Source organism: Phalacrocorax carbo, chromosome 1, assembly GCF_963921805.1.
Source record: "Phalacrocorax carbo chromosome 1, bPhaCar2.1, whole genome shotgun sequence".
Classification (NCBI taxonomy): Eukaryota; Metazoa; Chordata; class Aves; order Suliformes; family Phalacrocoracidae; genus Phalacrocorax; species Phalacrocorax carbo.
This window is the reverse complement of record NC_087513.1, coordinates 99,324,646-99,343,175: the sequence shown is the minus strand read 5'-3', so window position 1 is coordinate 99,343,175 and position 18,530 is coordinate 99,324,646. Positions and strand designations below refer to the sequence as shown.

The following is an 18,530-nucleotide window of genomic DNA, read 5'->3' as shown; positions in this document are numbered from 1 at the left end:
AGCACAATAGGACTGAGATTTAACGAGTAAGCATTTTTACGTAGAACAGGACTGAAAAAAGGAAAATTCTCCTGAGCTATAATACATCACTATTAATTTGTTCAGTGGCTTGGAAGCAATCTCTAACCCCTAAGCCTTTCAGAGATAGTTCAAGAAGGGTAAATCATATTCGTAAATTAATTTGTGCAAAGCCTTACGTTACAGTTTTACTAGTGATGTGCCAAACCTCATTTGTGCAGTGTCAAATACGCTGTAAACTGGATTAGCAATAGCCTACTCTTGGATTTTTGTTTGGTTCCCCCACCACCACCACCACCACCCCCCGAGGAAGACTTTTGGGATTTCCACTTCTTTCTGAAACTTCCTGTACCTGAGGTGTACCATCTGAAGGCCTACGCTCCTGCCTTCAGACTGATACTTAGAGCATTCACCTGGCCTCCCACTCAGTTTCAATGACATATTGGAAATTAAAACTCAATATATAAGCAATTCCAAAACATTATCCCTAATTATTTTCCCGTGACTATCTTGGACATTGCCATTTATCAGCATTAACATTTACACTTTTGTCTGAGGATGGATTCACATCTGTTCTTCCTGAAACTATTTCTGAGCCTGACAAAGTCTGATGAGCAAACAAATGCCTTTTGGGATGGGAAGTCAGCGAGCCAAAAGGTAAATCGGTTGTATATATGAAATTTTCTTTTTCAGACCAAAAGGAACTAGATGTCTTTTCTGTAGCAGCCCAAGAAAAGAGGACAATAACCTCGACAACTAGACAAACCATTTAACTAAATCCCCTCTTCACATCTCAGCTATGTAGCAGTCAAACTATAGTAACTAGTAACCGTCATCCAAGACTCCTCTGCTTATTGAACACAGTCCTTAAACCCAACTGATGATTTCACTTATATACATGTTATTATACAAACCTACAAGTCACAGATGCTACCTCATAAAATTACAGACAAACAGAAACAGATGAACATATAGATTAATGTGTAACATGCATTTAGATATGAGGAAGAAGGTGCAAAAATAAAACACAACACAAGCTGTGTTCATTATTCTGGAACTTACCTGAAAATAGTTGTGTGTATATATATGTCTTGTGGGGAACATCTTTTCTGAGATCTGCTATGGAAACAGCAGTATGGCTGTGCCATCAGGAAGCTCGGGTTCTGATCTTTTCCAAAAGCAGAGATGAGACAGGCACTGCCGCCCCCTGCCATTCACTTGACAGGTTTGGGATGTATGCTGATGGGGAAAATGCAAATATTGAGAAGTTTAATCATTTGTTTTCCCTCAGAAGGAAAGAGAGAAGTTAAATAACTGCTTGCTATTTTTTTCTGTCACTTCTGTGAAGCAGCGTTACAAGTGAAAACCTAAATTTTACAGCTTTGTTCTGAGGGCCTGTTTTCTCTCTGACACACACTTCTGTGGATTTGTTTTTGAGGTGGTGAAGTAAAGTGACCTTATGAACAGCAAACATGCCAAAAGCAACTTATTAAACCAGCTTTAAAAAGATAATATAAGCAAGGTTATTTCAGTTTAATAACATATTTGTCATTTACGGTCTATATGTCAGCTGATAAGAAAGCACCAAAGCAAGTCAAAACAGAATTTTACCTAATGAAACTGCACACGGCTTGACCCTCCACAGGGTCCTGAATCTGTTGGAAGCTTTTGTGTTGGGTGAGGGAGAGTAGAAAATGGCCACATTAGGGAAGGCATAAAGAATTATGTGAGTTATAAGGCAAAATAATGTCAGCAAAGGGTTCATTTCTGGACAAAGGACTCTCAACTTTTCCCGTCTACAGCTAAATCCTACTCTCGTGTCGATAAGCGTAGATCTAGGGAAAGAGCAGGATGGATGGATTTACTTCAGGCCTAGATACCCGGGAACAGAATTTGATTGTGCATATTGATGAATGAGATCTAAAATAAAATTGCCCCTTATGCTAATTGCCTCCATAGCACATCAAAGCTACACGAATGAATTCTTTCAATCACATAGATGAGTGTCATTTAAGTATTTGTTTTAGTAAATAACATGCTTTGCAGACCTTCACATGTTGACATGAAGAACATGCAAACTAAGAGACAGCATTTGTTCACCAAAAAGTCTTTTCAAAACAGGCAACGAACAAAAGGTACAAGAAGGTAAGAATTATTCTACTTTTACAACAGAGCAGCTGAGGCATTGGCTTCCAGAGTTTCAGGCAATTTCCTTCACCTCTAACTTTAAAAAAATTATTCTAGACACTGATCAAATAGCTGACTAGCTTCTACTTTTGTTTACAAAAGAATTAAACCAAGATATCTCGAAGTGGAGTCACTCTACAAACCCATGAGTACCTGAATATATACCACCATACATGCAGCAGTAGACAGAGCGCCCGTTGCTTGTCATAACCCTCAGGCTCATAATGAATGATTGCCCAAATGCTGTGCGACCTCTGAATGGTCTGTAAATGCCCAAATTAGGAATTTCCATAAATCAATAAACTGTGTTTTAAAGCGTATTTTTGTCCTTGCTTGTGCTTGTGTCAGAGGAGAACTGAGGCCACCACCAAATTATCAGTAAAACCATTAATGTGGCAAGCAAGGGTCTTGGTGTCACGTTGCAGAGCTCTAGGTGATCATGGTGAGAAACAAAACAGCTTCAGAACAATCCAGCATACTCACCAGGATAAAATTCAAATACAACATCAGGTATTTCAATTTACCAGCCCCACAGCATTTGTCAGGGCAGCGTTCAAAACACTCCCTTCCCACCCCCACCATTTTCTCTTTATAACCTGTTAAAATAACACTGTCTACAATTACAGGGTCATTTGTTATGCATGATATAATAGACTGCAAATATAAAAAGGCATTATCATTACTTTTGTCCTTTGTTCTTCCAGGCCTGAATATTGCATAGTTCTTTACTTTGACATTTATTGCTTTTAGATTGGTAATAGAATGGTTTGTGTTGCTCATTATCTTGAATGATGATAATATTAGAGTTTGGGGAGCCTACGTTCTCTGTTAAGTAAAGTAAAGGCTTCATATAATTTACCAAAGGTTATTACTGGACAATTACCCACAATACAGTTCAAGTCTAATAAACGTTAGCCACATTCACTCTCAAATACCACATCTGTAGCACGGTTTCTAGGAAACTGCAGAGAACGATTTATGTCATCTATGTGCAGAGGAGGAGGAGGAGTGTTTATGTGTGCATATGTATATACATGTTTTTATTGTTTACTAACGGGTGCCCTTAGAGAAAGGATTTCATTCAAAGAAGCACTTCGTGATACAGCTAGGACTCTGAGAAAAGAATGGGAGGAGAGGAGGGATAAGGTAAACCCTCAGTTTTCCCCTTTACTGTCAGAAACAATGGAGTCATTCCAGATTTAAGGCAACAAAAATTATATCCGAGTTTGGGCTAAGACTTTACATAAGAACATATAGCAGCCTAATATATTAAATTAATCAATTAGCAGGGCATGAATTTCAGAGCCTGATTTTATCCTTCCATCCCTTTTATCTCTGACCATAGCTGGCATCCCATCCTGACCAGCGGTAGGAGCCCATTCTGGATGGGCTTCGCTGCCTGTAGCCTGGGAGTGGCTCCATCCCTGGCGAGGGTGGCCGAGGGTTTTACACCTGGGAAACTTGCTGGGTTGGGAATCCTTGGCAATCCAATCCATTTCAGAGACTTAGAGATGTTTATTTCAGAGACTTAGAGATGTTTATATGTATATAACACTGTGTGCACACACACACATGTGTATACAAACACCATTTTTTTTTCTCCTGTTCCTTTTCTGTTTGGTACTCCAGTTTGCCTGCAGCCATTTATGTTCAATTTATGTTCATCAGTTCATTTCACTAGCAGCAGCACTTTCAATGAAATGTTTCTATTTGGTGCCAAGTAATAGTTGCTAGAGTTATTTGCCCTATGAATCGTGGTAGATTAGGTTTTGTCATTTACATACATATCCAATTTCTACCAATTTTCATTGACAGTTTTCTCTTTGGACTTTGTTTCATTTCTGGCTTTGAGCTGTAACATTGTTTCAGACTTACAGCGCTCTGTAAACTTTATGATATACTCTGAATTATTATAGTTATCTAGTAATGCAAAAGTGAGAGAAAAACCTTTAACTCTGAATATTAAAATAGTCTGCAGAAAATGGAGTTAATGTTTCATGAAATAAATTTCATAATATGAAAAACATATTTTAATGGAAATTTCTTCAAAGCCTCGGATATTTCTTTTCTGACTAACATCAGTTACTATTCTTCATACGAATCGTAAAACCCAGATTGATTAGGTCATCTGGTTCATCCGTATGGCAATAAATAATTTTAAAACTACACAGATTTGCAGTTATGATGAGCTGACACAAGATGAGTATGAGCCTGTGAATATAATTGGAGCCAGCTGACACACCTGCGATTGGTTTGCTCTCCAGAGGGAGCATATTGATGGCTGGAATTTCTGATGTTGTTAGAACAAGATAAGCTGTAAACCAAGATAATGCTCTTCCATGCTGTGCTAGAAACGCTCAGCAGATGTTTGGGTGAAGCAAAGAAAACCACACAATTGCTGTTATTAGATCACTTGATATTATAATGGGTGGACAGGTGCAGGATGGAGGTGAATACCTGCGGAGCTGGGCAGGTTTGCTCAGCATGGGCCCAAACCAGTGGTCGCTCAGGGTAAGGGACGGCTTTCCAGGAGCTGCTGCGAGTTTTCAACGGGACTCAATGTACACAGGCAGATGCTGCACAGACCCATTCAGAAGCGTTTCACCCCCTGCGCACACAGTGAGCCTGGCCCCACACCTCCCCCTTTCGTGCATAGCAATTGGGTGTGTTACCGTCTGAACGCATTTGGTGCTGGGCACATCCTAATGGGTACCGCTGCGGTAGCACTGATGCCTGAGAGGTGCCGACTTGCAAACTGCAGTTTTTGTTAAAAACTGGAAACAGCAGGTGCTGTTTCAGCAAGGGGTGCTGGGTGTGCAGAGAAGGCAATGAGCATTGCCCTCAGAGTCTCTCTCCCAGACCTGCAATAATAGGGGACAGGCTCGTGAGTATTTTCAAAATAACCTGAGCAACTTAGATACACAAATCCCATTAATATTAAATCAAAGGGCTTGTTACTCCCAATTGCTTTCAAGACTTCAACTTATTTTTAAAAAGCACAGTGGCAACATACATAATGAACAGGCCTAGCCTCTCAACTCTCCTTATCCTCTGGGCTAGAAATTGGGGGTGAAATCCACTGCGTAGCAGAGATACAAGGTAGCAGACAGCTTTCCCATATGACAGAAGAAATTAATTCCTCCAGGTCTGTGTATCTTGACAAAAAAAAAAAAAAAGTATGAACTTTTTCCTGTACAGCCATCTTTCAATAAATGACAGAAAAAGACAGTAAGAAAATGTGTGTTCAAATCTAAGCAATAAAAAAGACAGTACTTTTGAGGAACACTGTTTCATTCAGAGGAACAACAGAAATGTTCAACTGTGCGGTTTTGATAATATAGCGGGTCCCAGAGAGACCTGTTTTCCCAAATTGAGGCAGGATCCTCATAAAGTTGGAGAGACTGCACTGAATCTCATAACTGAGCTGCACATAGGTGAAAATTCAGCCAGGAAAGAGTAGTCACTGTGCAGCTCAGCAGCCACCCTCAAGTTGTCGAAGACTGGAAATAAGGCAAGGGCAGGTACTATCGATGCAGTCTTCCCCCAAATGGATACTGGTGATGAATGCACTCCAAATGCCAATAATCTCAACCTTAGTTCAGTATGATACAAGCTTTGCATTACATTATTGGCAAACACCTTGCTGCTATTTGTCCCTAACATTGCCATTTGGTGCCTGCCCGTCTGGGCTCGCAAGTGCTCACTTCTTTGATTTTACTTTCTGCTGGCTGTAATTATTTCCCCAATGACCTAGCAAACTTAGCAAACTTCTTGAATGAAAGTGACCTTGATGCCTAAGTACGTTTTCTCTTTGCCTTGTTCAGTAAGTTTTAAATGCAAGTTCTACTTACAGGCTTTTATATTAATTTTAATTGATTCACGGTTTTATTAGTAGTTTATTTTAGTGTAGCAGCTCCTAAAACAAAGGATGATCCTTCTTGATTTATTTGTGCAATTTACACTTTCACATCAGCTCTGTAAGGGGATTCTCTCTCAGTCAAATCTTTGGAAGGTTTTACCTCTCTCCAGGGCTCAGCAAGCACCTTGCACCTTGGCTGCAGGGAGTTTCTTCTCTTGGTGCCAAAGTAGAGTTTTGATTTTACTGCTTTCTCCCCCAAACACAATTTCTAGTGTCATTCTTGTCCTCAGCCCATTCATGTTGTGGTTTAGAATAGCAGAGATATGAGTTCAAATCCTCTCTTTTTGCTAGGAGAACCTGAACCTACAGCTCTGCCATGCCACAGAACATAACTAACCTGTTCTAACTGTCCTGAGGTGCAGATTTTACAGCTGCTCTTTCAGACTATTCCACTTTGCGCAGAACAAGTGAAAATGCGAGTTTTTTCTGGCTGAATTACCTTAATTACATCCTATATAAAAAAGCAGCATGTTGAATTCAATCGAGAGTTCAAGCTTTTCTGATACACAGTATCAGCCACGATGCATGGAACTTAACACCATTGGCACCATAGCAAAAGTACACCCCTCCGACACTACAAACTGACTGCAACACACAAACCCCTGCAGCAGCAGAGCTGCAAAGGAGCTTCTGCTCTGCTGGCTGTAGGAGTTCAGTTTTAGTCTCAAAGAGCTTCAGAGAACTGAGATCTGATGGCAAGGGCTTGCTGAGCTTATAAGCACTGCAATAGTATGCTTTGAGCCCATGCAATTCACTGTCCCTGAAGACCTAAGGTCTTAGACAGATAAGCTTGGAGTTTAAGCAGTGCTTTTTTGCCATTTGCTGTTGGTTTAAGCATTACGTTAAAACAATGAGGGCTTATTATCCACAATCAAAAAGAAAATATCTAGTTACACATACAAGGAATTGAGTAAGCATGGGTGTGAGTAGCAAATTATAGTGATCACATATGGAAAAGTGAGATGCTAACATATCCTGACATAACGGGTGTTCAACAGGAGTCTTTCAACTGGAAGAAGTTTTTTCTTCCCTAGGAATGCATTTTGAAGTATGATTGGAAAGAAAAATATTTTCATTCTTTGAGGAAAACAGTCTTTCCTGGAAGACTTTTAGGACTCTCGGAAAACAAAAAACATATTTACCCCCGGGGAATTTTACCATAATGTGCCTAAATGAAACATTTTAAAGTCTACAATCTTTCAGGGTTTTGGGGATTGGGATTTTTTTTTTTAAACAAATAAAGCGTAATGACGTTTCCTAGTCTTGTTCTTGTTACAGAAACAATAACATGTAAAGCAAACAAACTTTTAACCTTTTAGCCCTTTGCTGGTACCTATTCATCTTCACCCACTCAGACAAAAATATCAAATACACAAACTAAACAATCGTTATCAGTAAAGCCAGTAAAGCAAATGATCTGTCAAGCAGTCATACGTATTCGGGTCCCTCTCCTGTGCAGACAGCAACTTGCAGGGCTGCCGTGACTCCAGCAGGCCTGCCCACATCACCTCGCAAAGGAGCCTCACCTGGCAGAGCGTTCTGAGTGACTGCCTCTGCCGGGGGTGTCGGCTTGGGCTGCCGCGACTGTCGCTGGGAAGAAATAGGCATCTGTGTGCCCATTGCAGCACCCTAAATTACAGACTAATTGGTTGCCCAAAGAAGTTCAGATGAGTCATTCCTTAATGCCCATTTCTTGTCACTAACAATGTAGAAAGAGGTGAGAAAACCAAGTGTAGAGCTGTGTCTACTGTAGATGCCTGAAGACATGTGACATTAATTCTGCCAGGTACTTTTTTTTTTTTCTTTTTTTTTTTTTTACAAATGGTATTGACTCAAAAGATCAATGACACTAAGAAAGATAAAAAGCTCTTATTTCTATTTGCTATAAGTTCTGGATTAGATTTTTATTCTAACCCTCTTCTTGGTAATATTCAAGAAAGTATAATCTGTGTGAAAATTAATGGAAAATGAATTACTGCCTAATAACCAAGCGAAGTAGGAACACAGATCCGGTTGTCTAGAAACGTGATTTGTGCTGCATACTGAATGCAGTCCTGGGAGCTGCAGTTCATCATGGTGAGGGACAGAAGTGGATGTTTTATAGACTTTCTATGCTTAAATAGGTAGTACCTCCACTTGAGCATATGGTGCGTGAAAGATGCTGGGTTTGATCCTGCAAGGCCTCCTTCTGGTAAATTATTTCCATTTTAATTGGTGCTGAGGAAATGGACTCACAAATCTATTCTTACAGGTTGATATTACAACAAGAGATCTGTCTGGAAGAAAGTCTCAAAAAAGCACCTAAAACTTACCAAGTAAAAGTAAGCTGTCTCCTATTGAACGTGTATAGTACCAAACTCCTCTCAAAAGTGAGACCATACCTGAACCGTTATCTTCTGCTGGGTGTGGGGGAAGGTAGGGGCTGTGAGGCACCCTGTCCCTCCCCTTCTCCCACTGCAGGTGAGGAGGTGGCCAGGGAGCTGTTGTCAAAGGATGGGAAGAGGTTTGTGGAAGACCCACATAGACCAAGGGATTACAGCAGCAGAACTGTTTCAGATCTGACGTGCCAGCCTGACACAGGTATGTTTGTCCCCTCCCTGGGCAGGGTTTGGGGGAACACAAGTGCACAGGGCAAGGCTTGGGTCCTTCAGAAGCGAGCTGGGGATACGGTCCCTTCTCCAGTACATGGGGCTGTGCAGGAGAGAGGGGAGAAACTGGCGATTCACAGCATGAACCCTGGAGACTTCATTTCATCAAAATGAAAGGAAAGGAAGAGAGGAAAGAAAGCCTTCCTCACAAAACCACCTGGTGAGAGAGCATTACGCTGAATGCTTCTAAAATCATTATTGCTTTGTTTACATTTCTCAAACACCTTGCAGTTCTGCAGGGGTCAATTTTCACTCCATACAACAACAGACTAAAGCTCAGCTGTTCCTTATCAGTCTAGCCTATAGAGGAGAGCTGAACCACACTATGAAAGCTACCTGCAAAGCGGAGGAAGACCTTATGGATTTGGGGTCCTTACCTCCATATAGTGTATTCCTGAAAAATCCCAGGCTTGGGCCTTTCTGAATCTTCAGTTTGGCTGCCAAGAAATTAACTTATTTTAGGTTAGTGCTGTCATCTTTTATAGAGCCACAACTATGGAAAGGTCGTCTTCTGGGAAATGGTCATTAAAACCAAAAAACTCTACCTGAATAGCTGGCACTGTAAGACAAATGGGAGAAATACTGAAGGAATCAAGTTTTTATATAGACAGCATCTCTTTCTGTTCTAAGGCTGACCCATAACTTCTTTTAAGTAGCTGATGTTAATGAAGAAAAGAAACTGGCAGAAGCTACAAACATAGTCCTCATCAATTTTCTGAACCAGTATAAAAACATGCTGAAACTTGGCTTTTAATTCAATATAAACAAACAAAAGACCTAAACATGACTCTTGTTTTTTCAGAACTTCTCCATTCAGATTCATTCAAATTTCCATTCAAAATCCCATTCTTTTACAATCCTGATCTGCTATTCTAGACAGGTAAGTCTAGAAATATTGGCACTGCCTCAGAAAGACAGAGGTGCACGAGCCCATCTACGGTTCTTAGTTGTGAGAAAAGGGAAACATACCTGGAGGGATATCTGCTTAATAGCAAGAAGTTAGAAAGTAGAGAAAAGATGACTAATTATTCTTTTTCTTTGTGTATTAGTTGTTCTTGCTGCACAAATCAGCATTAACCCAGCTTCTCCCTCAGCCTACTACAGTTCTCTGTAAGGCACAAAGACCCTTCCCAAGCTCCTTCCCTCTTTGTGAGACACTAAGGAAAAAGGCATGGCAGTAGCAACATGAACTGCAGTGAACCTTCCAATCTCTGTAGCTGAAATATGAAGGAGGAGAAAAGAGCATATATATGCTACCTCAGTGAGATTACTCCTATAGGACAAATAGAACTGAGCTATATCCCAGAAATATATCCCAAAACAACACTGTGTCTAAAAAACATAATAGAGCTGATGAGTTTCTAAATTCAGAAAGGGGTGATATGCTCCCCTGAGCTTGTGGATGTTATTCATGTTAGAAATAAAAATCACTAGAATAAATAAAAAAATAACAGTTATGAAAAAACAAACTTCCTATTAATTAATTTTACAGTAAAAGTAGCTTTTTATAGCTAAACATCATTGCACAAGTAAATTCTTACTTCTTTTCACCCACCCTATTGCTCATGCATGTTTCTATGTATAATATATAGGGAATTCACACAACAGGGAGGAAAAGGACCCCAGAGAGAACGCATGTGCTATCCTGAAAAGCAAACAGCAATACTAGAAAAGAAATTAAAGCTTCATTAAAGCTGTTCTCTGGCAGACAGACATTGTAGCAACTTCTATGCTCTCCTTACAAAAAAAAGAATATACTGTAGGCTGGACTAGAGTTTCTGAAAACAAGTCTATTCTTCATGTGCAATGGAGATTCCTGAAAACCCTTTCTTTACAATGGTACACTGACTCTTTCTTCCTTTTCTTTCAGTTGATCACTTGCAAATATGGATCTTTTATCATAATTTCATCTGTTACCAACTTTTTTAATGCAAAAATAGGTACTATTGTGCTTGAGATGTAGAAACAAATCATGCTCACTTGCTTCTTTTGGCCAAGTGTAACTTTATTTCTTCAGTCACTACACACAAATTTAGCAGCCTACGTTTTTAGGTCATCCATCAACCCAGAAATGACAATCCTGCATCTAGGCTCTCTTTTCCTGTGTCGTCCCTATGATCCCTCACTGAATACATCATTTGTCATTCTTTATACTAAAGTCATGAATAGCCTGGAAGTGCGTCTACTGCAGAACAGAAAAAACACACTGCAGCAGAAGGTGTCGTTAAACTGTCCCCCTGGGAAGCATCTGGACAAGTTTATACTGTTCACCTGTACACGCCCTCTCTTCAGGACCAAATTCACTTTTCTTATTTATCAGCTAAGGACCATGACTGGCGGCACAAAACATGAGGGACGTGAATTAAACTTCCCAATTTGCAATGACCTTTACATAAAGAGAAAGCCAGAGTAGTTCTCCTGGGAGCTGTAGTGTACTTGCACTTCCCATTTCAAAGGCACTTTGTCATCTTTGAAGAGAAAGTCCATTAAGTCCAAAAGTAACACACGTATTCATACTGCTTTGAGATTTGCTGTGCTTGGTGGCATACAGGATAGTGCTTATAGTTCAGATTTGGATTCACTTGAACAAGACAAATCTAATAGACAATCCCAAATTGTAATATGTTCACATTTCCTTCTCTTTTGTGCACACCTGAGATTTAAATTATCTATATAACTGTTCCCAGACAGGTTTTAATTATTTACTATTTTTAATTATGAAGCTTTAGCATGGCCTCTGCATAACACCCACAGATTTTTTTCAGAAAGTAATTTTGCAAATACTATGAGACTGTGAAGCTGGAAGAGCCCTCCTACGTTGCCAGATCCAGTCTGCCACTGTTACTGGCAAGCATACATTTATGTTACAGTCTTCATTTTCACATACTTCCTTTATAAAATATTCTTTCAAGCATTTAAATGTTTTTTTTTTGTCTCGTAGAAAGGCAAGGACTAAACGAGAGCCATGCCCATGAGCATCTCAGATGTAGTTAGTTAGCCAGAACCTCATTGCCTCAATAATCTCATGTTTTAGGAGACTTTCTGATGTTGACAGAGCTGAGCCATCTGCTTGCCACACATTGAGGCTTCTCCACAGGAGGCTGTAAGGGACCGTTCACCAGGCACATTCCTGTGTTGACCTCTCTCAAGATGGTGTTTCACTGACCTGAAACTGCCTGGTTGCTTCCATATTTTTGCTATGGCCATGTAAAATAAGGTTCAAAGCATTATCTAGGCAAAAAGATAATTAGTGTAACTTTCAATTCTGCACTGAAATGCAAGTTACTGCAAGCCATATGGCTACTTTTCTACTCTTACAAGAATCACTAAAACAGGGTGCCAGCAGAAGCGGATTAAAAAGCATTGACTGTCTGGAAGCAAAACAGGAGGCAGACATCTCTGTTGAAGGGTTAACTCGAGTACTTCTTTCTACCTGACAGATCCACCTTTTGTTCTAAGGACAGAGATATAGCCTTACAGCACTTTCACACAGGCCATATCACCTTAATTCTCCAGGCAAGGGACTGAAAAAAAAATTTTTATAAGGTGTTTAGGATGTGTTTACATATTTGCTGGGGTTTTTTGGTGTTTCTTTACTCTCAACACTTTCTCTCTTTGGATCAAAACGGTTGTCATGCCTTCTATTTAGCGGCCCAGCCTCAACAGGATGGACAGCAAGTTGCAAGAGCATTTATATCTTCTCCTCTTCTCCCCTCCTCATCATTCCAGTCTTATTGTAGCCCAGGGGCTGGGATGTTCTTCTGAAGTCAGAAATACAGCTATGGTCTCTCAGGTTTCCACTAAAATTCCAGGCAAGCATGACAGCCATTGACTTTTTCCATTTAGCTCCAGCCAGTGCTTGCATCCTCATGGTGCAGCCTGCATTCCCACCCCTGCTGCCACAAATCCAAGCCTCCCAACAATATAAAACCCAACTGCATATTGAATGTACAAAGATAAATGAAACAACAAGGTTTTAATGCCCTTTGCCCTGGCCAGTCTGGAACAAGGGGTTCCATTTTTTTCAGGTATCAGAGTTTACACACCTATTTAAAATGCAGGGCATGTCTTTTTACCTTGAGTGAAGCAGGAATCAGTTATTCCTCATATATTAACACAGTTAACAATAATCAACACCAAAGTCCAGGAGCAGTGTGTGTGTATGTGTTTGCTTCCAATAAAGACCTTATATTTTGGAACTTTTTTGGGGTAGATTTTCTTAAAAGGATGATAACTTTATTCCCATTTTTTGCAATTTACAGAGCCATTGATATGGGGAAAGCAATCAGGGCTCTACCCACTGAAATTAAATCTTTATGGCAATGTTTCAGCAGTCATTTGTTGTGGCAGGAATAAAGAACCACTAAAACAATAGGAAAGGGTTTTCTGTAACATATCATATTAACACAATATTCGCAAAATTTTGGCCCAGGTGACCAGCTCTACTGTCAGCTCTCAGACAAACAGGGTATCAATCCAGCATGAGGTTGTGGAATAACCACGGGGGATGACTTAGAAATTAAACCTATGTTTTTAGAAAAGGTACAGCATGAAAGAAGCTTGCAGGGTAGGGTGCAGCTGATAGGTGAGAAATCCATTCCATGGAACATCCCTAGGCTCATAACCTAAGACACTGACAATGCAAGAACTCGGTGTACTGACTCTTAAGAGGAGTTGTCCAGAGAGTGGAGCGGTGTGGAGACACCGTGGCCAGGCTCTGTGGTAAAAGGGAACTCGAGGTACCATGGAGCTGGTACGCTGCACATTTGCTACCCTGAGCCAACAGTCTGTCACGCTTTTGGCAAAATGATGTCCTTTTCAGGAACTTTGCTCATTATAATATCATTATATTACCAAAACACACCTCCATCCGAAAAGCTACCTGCCTCTAAGGTGCAACCATCCATGATCAGGCAAAGCAAGGAGATTTTACACCAATCATAATAAAGGTACGTATGACTCGAGTCACTCAAGCTCCACCTGAAAGGTAAAAATATAGTATAAAACAGGTTAAGAGAATGAGGGTGTTAGGGAAGGTACCGTTGCATACCACTGTGACTTCTGGGACCTGTCGACGGGCTGAGCCTCTCTCCACCCCCCACCCCCACCCCCACCAGGACGCCTTTGGGTAAGATTTGAGCACTTGGCTATACCAAGTGTTTCCCCAGGAAAACTTAGAAACCTCTCTATAGCTTCACTTTGAATCTCCAGTGCGTTAGAGTCGCTTCATATTTGCTTAACGCACTTGTAGCCTAGCAGTGTTACTCATTTTTTCAGTATTTGTGTGTGTCTTGTAACCACCAATTCTATCACCAGTAATCCAAAGAACCTGTGTATCTGTTGCTTTAATAAATTGCACTATTGATTAATCTAGTCATGATCATTCGCATTAAACACAACCGGCCTGGGCTGCTGCCAAATTAGTTACTAACAACAAATACTCTGGTGAGTGTTTATTTCTACAATCCTTTGAAAAGAAACCGTTGACCAAGTCTGAGACTAAGACCAGACTTAGCCACACCTAAACTCCTTTTGGAGGAGGAGTTTAGAAGGCAAGGGGGTCCTGTCTGAACCTTGTGACTCAACAGTAGGGTCTCCCCCCAGCCACTCCTCAGACTCCTACTATTAATGCAGAGAGGTCTACTTTATAAAAGGTAAGACTGTAGGAACAGACAACCCCCAAGCAAATTATGCGTAACTCTCTTAAAGCTAAGACTCTTCTGGCTGAGCTGTCACATGACATTGCATCTCTTAACTAGACACAAGAAGGCATTACAGAGTATACTCAATTCACAGATATCAGCTACTAAGAATGAGCATCCCCATCCTTGAGCAAGTGGTTTAGCCCCAGTTGGCAACCAAACACCACACAGCTGCTTGCTCGCTCCCCCCACCCCTCTGGGATGGGGGAGAGAATAGGAAGAGCAAAAGCAAAAAAATAAACTTGTGGGTTGAGATAAGAAGAGTTTAATAATTAAAATCGAATAATAATGATAATAATGATGATGAAAATAATAACAATAATGATAATATAATAAAAAGGAAATGGGAAAAAGGGAAAAAACCAGAACCACAGATGATATAACAGCTCACCACGCGCTAACCGATGCAGCTGGTCCCCAAGCCGTGATTGCTGCCTCCCTCCCCTGGCCAACTCCTCCCAGTTAACATACTGGGCATGATGTTACATCATATGGAATATCCCTTTGGCCAGTCTGAATCTGCTTTCTTAGCTGTCCCCGCTCCCTCCTGGCTTCTTGTGCACTTGGCAGAGCATGGAAGCTAAAAAAGTCCTTGACTAGTATAAACACTCCCCAGCAACAACTAAAACATCAGTGTGTTATCACCATTGTTTTCATACTAAGTCCAAAGCACAGCACTATGCCAGCTAGAGTGAAGAAAATCAACTCTATCCCAGCTAAAACCATGACATCAGGGCAATACAGCAACATAGATTTTAAAATTTCACCCACATCTAGATCACTTCCTCAAATAGAGGTACCACTGTATGGAATTGCCTCACTTTCTTCCCTTGCTTACCTTCTGGTCCAAGAAAGAAACCCATTTCCAGCCAAGCAGAACCTCCTACGTTCTTGCCTTAGTTTGGCAACTATATTTCTTCAAGAAGTTTCTTAGGATTTGGGTTTTTTTTTTTGGAGGGTGAGAGAAGCAATTATTTTAATTACTAAGCTATGATTTATAAAGGTGTTTATATTCCTTTCAATATTTGTCATACAATATTTGTCTCATAACACAGAGGAGCTATAATGACAAACATATAAGAGATGCTCTTGGCACAGCATTTGGCCCTTTGCAAACACCCCTTCACAGGAATCTTTGTTTGCTGCCAATAGTGGAGACTGAAGTCTGAAATCTAGACTCAGTCAGGACTTGGCAGCCTCCAGATGGAAACACAACCCACCGTCTGCCAAACCAACACCTTAACAGATTATGCTGTTACCCTTTCGCTCCGCTGGTGCACACCAGCGGTCCAAATGAACAAATTGCCTTTATGACAAAGGCCTAGCACAAAAGCAGTTACACAAAGGCTTTATAGTGGTTTTACCATCAAGGCTTTTGTAGCATTTGTACAGCTTTTTTGGCTTTATCGCTATATTTAAATCCAGATAGACATTATCAGCAGGTTAGACTGGTAGGTTCTTTGGCAAAGTGCTTGGGTGAAATTGGTTTATATTTGCTAAAGTCAGTCAATGAGACCTGTCAGCAGGAAGAGTTATGGGAGCTGCTCAACTTTCTGGGAGATGCCCCGAAGAATACTAAATTGCCTAGATGTTTGGGTTTGATTTCTAATGTGGCTGATACATTAATGAGTTTCCAATTCAGCACATGCAGTTTAGCACATTTGTTTCAGGAAGATGAGATAGTCTGAGGGATAAGGAGGAAGGGCTGACTTTAACTAAGCCATTAGACTTAAAGCAATATTGCTGCTTCCCTCTTCTCCTGCCCTCCAAGAGGGCAATCTCAGATTGATGTAAATGCTCCTACATCAACACAAGTGAATATAGAAAGTGAAATGAGCTATTACAGTATAACGCATGTTTTATATGCAGCCACGTATAGGGCTTTTACTGATGCAGTTAAGTCAGTTACAAAAATAATTTAAAATCTTGCAACCGACTCAGTTATGCCACTAAAATGTCCCAGTCACGGGCTGGAAAACCCTGAATTAAGCCCTGAAAAAACTGAGCACTACTGGTGTACCAAGTCAAATAACCTGTAGTTTTCTGGTTGGCCCTAGCAACTACAGAGCTCTGGTTTTTGGTGATGCTGTTGTGACCTCAGCCAAAGATGCTGCCATCTATCCATGCCAACCTGAGGCTGCAATTGAGAGTTGATGCTGGCTTGTACTGAGGAGACAGGTCTGCAGCAACATGAATCTCCCCTAGACCCAGAGGACTAAACATCAACCCTGTTGCTGCTGTTTCATCCGTGACCAGACATCCTCACTTCAGAGCAACACTAGCCGTGTCCTGTGCTGCGGAAGCTAAGCTAACAGCTTCCCAATAAATCCAAGCCCCCAATGGACGAGGATGGAGCAGATCTTTTGTGGTACTTAACAATCAGAGTCATGCCTTTAACAGAGCTACATGCTCTGCACTACTGAATGAAGATTAGCCGGAGAGACTGAAAGGCTCTTTTTTTTTTTTTTTTAACACAGTATAGATTTTCACTTTGCCTTTTTCTCTTTTTCTCTCCTCCTTTTTTTTTTTTTTTTTTTTAAATAAGGCAGTAGCTATGTTATCAAATGTATGAAGAAGGGAACTCAGAAAAAAAAACTGTCTCTTGTTCAGTGACCACAAGGACATCTCACTCCTTTGCAATGATACCAAGCTGAGGAAGGTGTACTATACAGGAGTATGATCACAAACTCAGGACCAAAGAATAAATTAGGTTGGAAGGAACCTCAGACAGTCCCTGGGAACTTGACGAATGGCAAATCATTATTCCATTACAGCCAACAGATCACCTGCTGCTTCATACTCATATTACTAATTCAATGAAATTTCATTAAAATATTTTCCAATAAATTCACTGTAAGGGACTTCATGAGTTATGACTCTTATAACTGAATTGCAGTGTTTGTAAAACCCCATAACAGGTATTCAAATGCCCCAGTCTGACAGAGCAACAAACCACAAACAGGAAAGTGCAAGCCATGACCGCTGGCAAGTAGTTTCCAGGAAGGACTTCAATGAATGTGAGCGAAATAGGCACAAGGAACAGCAGCCAGCAGATGAATGTACGGTTTCAAATAATGTTCAATTTGTCCAAGGCCTGTGAAACCTTGTTCAGTACAAGCCAAAGACAAACTATTTCCCCTGTTAATGGCAAACTGGGCACCAGGCAGCCTTATGTAAAAGAGATGGCATTACTCCCCTTGCAAGACAGCTGGTAGGTGTGGATAGCATTCAGCCCTCCAAGTTCTCCAGCAAACGTCGTGTTACTGTCTTCACAGAAAGGATTTATGTTCCACGTCAGTCAGGGTGTGTTTTTCAGTGAAAATCAAAAGAAAATCTGTATCGCAGCCAAATAGCTACCTTCTTTCATTGTCCTGGCAGCTCTTCCTCTTATCTGTGGGCCTCTGTCTTTGTTAGGGTCATTTTCTCTGTGCACAATAGAAATCTCCTCTGCTGTACCAACAGAGCAGCTAGTTCTGTTTCGCCCTTGGTAGCCAAGATACCGAACCTCCCCCATGTCTGCTATTTTTCTTCTCCCCTTCCCAGGCAGCTATAGCGTTCTGTTTGCCATCCAGAATGGATCAGTGGCTCTCTTGGTTTAGCTTTCACTTTTTTATCTTCTCTCCTTTGGGAGTATGAGCTTAAGAGTGTTTGTTGAAGAGAGAACTATTAGCCAGTCCAGGCTGGTTCCCTTTATTTCTGACAATGTATTTGTAGACTATTTTTTCAGCTCATTTTGTTCTCCTCAAGTCAAACAGTTATCCTCATTTATAATTCCTGTAACCAGGTTTTCTTTTTCCCATCTGACCGCTCATACACAGTGCCATTGCTCTGGACCTGTCATTCACTAAATTATTTTCCAGCACATCCAAAACCATGTAGCTTTCAATGTGCCCATAGACTCTCAAGTATCTGTTGGTGTGCACATACACCAAACTGCTGACTTTCAAACACCTGGATTAGTCTCAGCAGTGAAACCCAACGACTCCTGTAAGTAGCCACTCCTTCAACAAGGACAACCACATCAAGCACATGACAAATAGCTGGGGAATAAGAACC

At 40.8% G+C, this 18,530-nt stretch overlaps 1 long non-coding RNA gene across 1 annotated transcript in view; it reads right to left on the bottom strand.

Annotated features, from left to right (window-relative positions):
* The window catches only part of LOC135315774 (uncharacterized), a 135,461-nt gene that overhangs the window by 48,792 nt on the left and 68,139 nt on the right, over positions 1-18,530 (bottom strand). The window contains exon 2 of the long non-coding RNA XR_010375268.1: positions 1,081-1,257. This is a non-coding gene — a long non-coding RNA (uncharacterized LOC135315774). The remainder of the gene's footprint in view (positions 1-1,080; positions 1,258-18,530) is intronic.